Source organism: Tenrec ecaudatus, chromosome 13, assembly GCF_050624435.1.
Source record: "Tenrec ecaudatus isolate mTenEca1 chromosome 13, mTenEca1.hap1, whole genome shotgun sequence".
Lineage (NCBI taxonomy): Eukaryota > Metazoa > Chordata > Mammalia > Afrosoricida > Tenrecidae > Tenrec > Tenrec ecaudatus.
Window position 1 is genome coordinate 18,902,792 of NC_134542.1, and position 6,511 is coordinate 18,909,302.

Consider the following 6,511-nt stretch of genomic DNA (forward strand, 5'->3'; position numbering starts at 1 on the left):
GTCAGCGGTTTCACACCCCACCCCAGTCCCCGCAGGGATCTCAACCCGTCACTGCGTCCGCCCGCATGGTGGCCTGGGCCCTGCTGTTCAAGGGGCTAATAAAGAAGGCCTGCACTAGGTTCACATTTTCTTGTTTTGAATCCTCACTGGTGGGCCGGCCATATTTCACTCTGGTTGGCTTCCTTTGCATCGTGTGTGTTCTCAAAGGGGTCTGGAGGCTGCACCGGTCACGCGCACAGCTGAGCATGGTAGCGCCTATGGAAGTGCGGGCATCTCTGTGCTAACGTACGACACACGTTTGCATCTCCTCCCCCCCCACAAACAAATGACCTTGAACGCATGGACTGAATCACCCTGTAAACAAGAAGAGTCGCTGCATCACTGTGGGTTGGTCGGCCGGCAGAGAGAAGTCTTTGAAGCTTCGAGGGTCTGAATTCAGTAGCCCTGAGATAAGCGATGGTGGGAAGAGGAAAGGTTTGGTTGGCACCGTCTGGGGATGGGGTGCTGGAGCTTGCTCCAGGGAAGACTCAAAATAGCTTCAGGATGAAACAGGTCCCTGGGAATTTTCCATCCAGACTGACAGCGTCGGGCAACATGCCCAGCTGTCCTGGGAACAGGAACAGGCTCCAAGCTGGGAAAGTCCACTGGATGAGATGGCATCGTTTGGTTGTCCAGCAAAAACCTGTGGTGAGACAGCCCGGGGTTCCTGTGTCTTGCCTAAGACCTCGCTCCGCACAGAACGTGGTACGGCTGTTGAGTCTGCCACTGGGGAGCGTAAGCGGGTTCTGGGACCGTAGCTAACATCAAGTGACCCCGACAATTCCGGTCATCCCCACTGCATGCTCAGGAGTTCAGAGGGGGCCCAGGAAGGTGGCTCTCCCCTTCTCCAGGTGCTCAGGGCCTCCTTGGGGAAGAAGAAAATGGCGCTCCAGTTGGGGCCTTCGCTTGCTGGAGGAGCAGCTGGGTCGGGAGGAACCACCAGAGTAGGGACCCGCATGGCCTCTCCCGGTGGCTGGGTGTTCTCACAACCGGAGAGTGCGTGTTGCCAAGTGCACCACGTGGAGAAGTGGCGTGGCCTCTTTGAACCTAGCCCTTCCACCTAACCCTCAGGGGGCTGGGGGAAGCAGACATGCCTGCCCAGATTCAGGAGGAATGGAAGCAAAGCGTCCCTCCATGGGAAGAGCGCCGGCGAATGTGGCAGTCACGTCTAAAGACCATCTCCTTGACCAGGAGGATGCATCGCTCCCAAGCTGGGACATGACGCTCAGTGCCACGAGTGAGCCAGCCACGGCCTGCTCTCTCTCCCGTCCCCTTCCACCCTCCTAATTTCTTCGGCACCTCCCTTTGCCTCCAAATCACCCTCAGGCACAAAACCGCTCCCAGCAAGCTAGCGAGTGTCACTGTTCCTCCATTAGAAGGCCATCATTCACCCACAGGACACTTCCTCCAAGACACCTCAGCTGTCACTTCGGGAACAGAACTCTGCAAAACAGATGGAGCGCTCCGGCGGTGTCGTTGCCTGCCGCAGAGTAGGCTAATGTCTTCACTCAGGCACCTTGAACTCCTCGGGAAGTTCCATCCCTTAAAACGCCTGAGGGGTTGAGTGGAGCAGGTCAAGGAGCAGTGAGCCCAAGAAAGGTTTCTTTGTCACCCAGGAAACAGAGCCTGTTTCTCTTCTGTCAAAGATGACTCAGGGATGCTCCCCCGGCCTTTCAGGTGGGGGGATGGTCTGCAAAGAAGGGAGGCAGCAAGGGGCCCTCTTTGTGCTCAGAGCTCGGCACCTTCCATTTTCCCTGGAAGGGAGAGTTTGGGTGGTGTGGACCCCACCTCCTGGTGACCCCATGCACAATGGCAGGAACTGCCACCCAGTCCGGCGCATTCCCTAGGATCATCATGATTCTCAGGGTGTTCATTGACTGAGTCTTGAAGTTGATCCCCAGGCCTTTCTTCCGCCTCTAGCTTAGTGTGGAAAACTCTGCTAAAACCTGTTGAGCAGCACAGACAGCACAGACAGGTGTGTGCACTAGCCAGGAGTTGCTCTTGGGTCTCCCTCCTGGGAGGATGAAGTGTACCCCTGATCTACCACAGCTCCACCCTCACTGTCACTGAGCGCATTCCAACTCAGGGGGACCCTAGGGGACAGGGTAGAACTGCCCCTGTGGGTTTCCAAAACTGTAACTCTTAGGAAGTAGAAAGTCTCATCTTCCTCCCAAAGAGTGTCTGGTGGTTTTGAACTGCTGACCTTGTGATTAGCAGCTCAACACATAAAATATTACACACCCAGGGCTGCTATCACACCTCTTAAAAACAAACAAACAAAGAACCTCACTGCCATTGAGTTGATTCTGACTAACAGTGACCCCACAGGACAGACTAGAACTGCCCTGTGGGCTTCCAAGATTGTAATTCTTTACAGGGATAGAAAGCCTCCCTTTTCGAAATAGAGGGAAGAACTAGGAGGCAAAGGGCATTTATGGAGGTCTAAATGCAGGCATGCACATATGTAAATATATTTACATATGAGGATGGGGAAACAGATCTATGTACATGTATGTATAGGTTTACTATTAAGGTAACAGATGGACATTGGGCCTCCACTCAAGTACTCCCTCAATGCAAGAACACTTTGTTCTATTAAACTGGCATTCCATGATGCTCACCTTCCCGACACGATCGCTGAAGACAAAGCAGGTACATAAGCAATGTGGTGCAGAAAACTGAGAGTGCCCAGCTATCAAAAACTACAGCATCTGGGGTCTTAAAGGCTTGACGATAAACTGAGAGGTTGGAGACGGAGGACGAAGCTGTGCACTGGCCAGAGAAAGGCCAGGGCAGCCCAGAGGCCCCTCCTGTCAGTCCCGCTCTTTCAGCACCAAGATGAGAGGTTGGAGATGAAGCCACGGAACACAGATAGAATTGAGCCAGGAATGTGAAGTTGAGAAAGAGTTTATTGAGGCAAGGAAAGAATTCCTGGGAGGAAACGGGGAGCAGAGCACAAGGGCATCTTGAGCCCCTGGGCGGGTTCAGAGACCCAACGAGTTAGGTCAGGGAAATCACACCTGGCAGTGAGGCAGTGGGACATAAATAGGGCTTGAGCCAAGGACGTATGTGCTGGAAGGCTTTCTGGGGCTGCAGTTGCAGGGGCTGAGCCAGGATGTGGTCTGTGAGTAAATCATCCGGGAACACTGAGGGAAGAGGCTGTACAGACCCAGCCCGGAGAGATAAGCTCCTTGGAATGCTGGAGGCAGGGACTGCACAGTCCAGCTCTGGCCTTGAGAGGCGGGGGAAGGGACCACATAGTCCAGCAGGCTATCTTTCAGCAGAGCTGCAGGAAGCAGCTGCCTGGTCCGGACCCAGCCCAAACATAAACAAGCGGCCATCTAGCTCAGAAGCAACAAAGCCCACATGGAAGAAGTACACCAGCCTGTGTGATCATGAGGTGTTGATGGGATCAGATATCAGGCATCAAAGAACAGAAAAATCATATCACTGTGAATAAGGGGGAGTGCGAAGTGGAGACCCAACTCCCATCTATCTGTAGGCAACTGGACATCCCCTTACTGAAGGGTCTTGGGGAGGAGACAGTCAGGGTGCAGTATAGCACCAATGAAACAAACGACTTTCCTCTAGTTCTTTAATGCTTCCTCCTCCCTGCTATCATGATCCCAATTCTACCTTCCAAATCCGGCTGGACCAGAGGATGTACACTCATACAGATAGGAACTGGAAACACAGGGAATCCAGGACAGATAAACTCTGTGGGACCAATAATGTGAGTAATAATATCGGGAGGGTGGAGGAAAGGTGGGGTAGAAAGGGGGAACCGATCACAAGGATCTACATAAAACCCCCTCCCTGGGAGGATGGACAACAGAAAAGTGGGTGAAGGGAGACATCGGACAGTGTAAGACAGGACAAAATAATAATAATGGATAAATTATCAAGGGCAGGGAGGAAGGGGAAAAAATGAGGAGCTGATACCAGGGCTCAAGTAGAAAGAAAATGTTTTGAGGATGATGATGGCAACAAATGTACAAATGTGCTCGACACAATGGATGGATGGATGGATTGTGATAAGAGTTACACAAGCCCCCAATAAAATGATTTTTAAAAAAAGAAAGAAGGCCTCCCCTTTCACAGAGGCAACTAGTTCTACTCTGTCCTATAGTGTACATGTGTACAAATTGTTATGTAAAACCCCTGATCTCTTCTGCCAAACCTTCACCGAAATCACAATAACAAGCTAGAGTAGGGGGGGGGGCTCATTTTCCTTCCACAGAGAGGATGGAGGTTTCAAACTCTTGACCTTGTGGTTAGCAGCCCAACGAGTACCACCCCCAGCCACCAGGGCTCCTACCGCAGCTCTAAGGGACATTTATGATTCTATCTGCCTAGAAAATACCTTCAGTCTCTTTGGGGGAACAGCTGCTCCATCACTGTAGCCTCACTGTAGTTCTCTGTGTCCTTGGCTGGGGTGACCCCACTAGCTCTTTCGATGGGACCTTGGTGATTGGCTCAAGGATAGGCAAATAACCTGGGCCGGACCAATCAGACTCCCGCTGGAGAAAGGGGAGGAGTTAATCTTCTCTGATGGCCCATGGAAGAGGTAGACCATAGACAAGGTTTAAAAGCCTGAGAAGGAAGTCCTGATAGCACATTAATCAAAGGGCAGAGGTTCAAACCCACCCGCTGCTCCACGGAAGGAAAGACCTGGCAATGTGCTCCCGGAACAAGGGGAGCCTAGGAAAACCCGTGGGGCAGTCGGACTCTGTCCTGTGGGTCCCCGCGAGTCGGGGTGTGTTTGACGGACCCCAAACCCAACTCATCTTTGTGAGCTTGGGACGGTCCCTCACCAAGGTGCCTCTTTCCCACCTGCAAGACAGTGAGACCCAAAGCATGCCATGGACTGAGCACAGAGCCTGGCACTACTACAACCTCAGTGGATGGTGGGTTTGATTTTAAAGACATCAACTCAGGGCCGCCCACACCAGGGCGCAGCTGCAGGGGACCAGCAAGCAGCCTGCGAGCAGAGGGCACCCCACAGAGAAGGAGCCGCTACCAGGCAGCCTTGTGCAGAACGGCTTACGAGTCAATGCAGCCTTTGGTTGATTCCTTGTGAACCTCATCTGAGATGGGTTTCTGTCACTGGCACCTGAGAAAGGCTGGCGCGGCTTGAAAATGGGGACGAGGCTCACTGGTCAGACAGAGACAGGTAAAAACAATTTTTAATTAAAAAACATAAAAAGATAGAGACAGGTGAGACACCCTCCCCCTCCACCCCAAGACTGAACTGAACCCACCCGCATGAACTGAACCCATCCATTCATGATCCAAAGGGCCGCGTTGCTGCAGGAACAGAGTTCAGAAGGCTGGAAGGGAAGGACGGATGGACACAGCAGGCCCAGGGAGGAAGGGGGATCCGTGGTGGTCCGTTGAGGGTATTGTCAGGGAGGCGTGGAATCAGAAGGTGTATGGATTATTGAATGTCAGGCCGATGTGCTGCTCTGCACACCTTGACCGGGTTCGCAATAAAAAGGGAGGAGGTGAGCAGAAATAGAAATGCTCAGAATGTTGGCATGTCCCTGACGGCGTTAATTGCCATATTGAAATAATAGTGGGCGGTGCCGAGAATCCTCATGCTCAGATGCTTGGAGTGGGGCTTGGAGGTCCAAGTTCACCTAAAGGCACCTTGAAAGAAAGGCCTGGAGATCTATTTCCCGGAAAAAAACCACTGAGCACGGTTCTACATGGGCCCACACGTGGCGCCCCACGTCGGCATGGATGAGGTCTGCATTTTGGGTTTGGATACGGTGCTAGGGCTGAACGGCAGGAGTTTCTTTCCTCCCCGCAGAGTAATTGGTGATCTCCAGTGAACACAAGTGAGGCTGGAGGCTGCCAGGAGGGATGGGGATGGGGCTTGATCCGCGCCTCCTAAACCCATGAGCCTGGAGAACTAGGTCCAAGCTCAGCATCAGAACCTGATCGTAAACAAAATCAGAGCCGAGGTGCTCTGGAGAAACTGCACCAAGAAGCCAAGAAGATGGGGGAAGACTGCCCACGCTCCCTTGCGGTTTGGGACACTGAGAGCCAACAACCAAGCCAAACTCACCGCCATCGAGTCGATGCGACTCATAGTAAGTCTATAGGACAGATAAAACTGCCCCTGTGGGTTTCCTGAGAAGGTAACTCTTGGCGTGGAAAGCCCCATCTTTCTCCCACCGAGTGGCTGATGGTTTCGAACTGCTGACCTTGCAGTTACCAGCCCCAAACATAGCTCCTTGAAGCATCAATAAGAAGGGAATTTATAATCACTTGCCGCTGCTTTTGACTCTGCCCTGGAAAACCAAAACAAATCAAGTTGCCTTTTTGTTTTTTTAAAGTAAAGTGATTCCGATCAATAGGAGAATTCAATAAGGTGACTAGGTATAAAAATTTATACGTGAAAGTCAATAGCTTGCTACATACACACAATGCATTTGAAAATATAATGTAAGAGTAAATCTCATTTAAA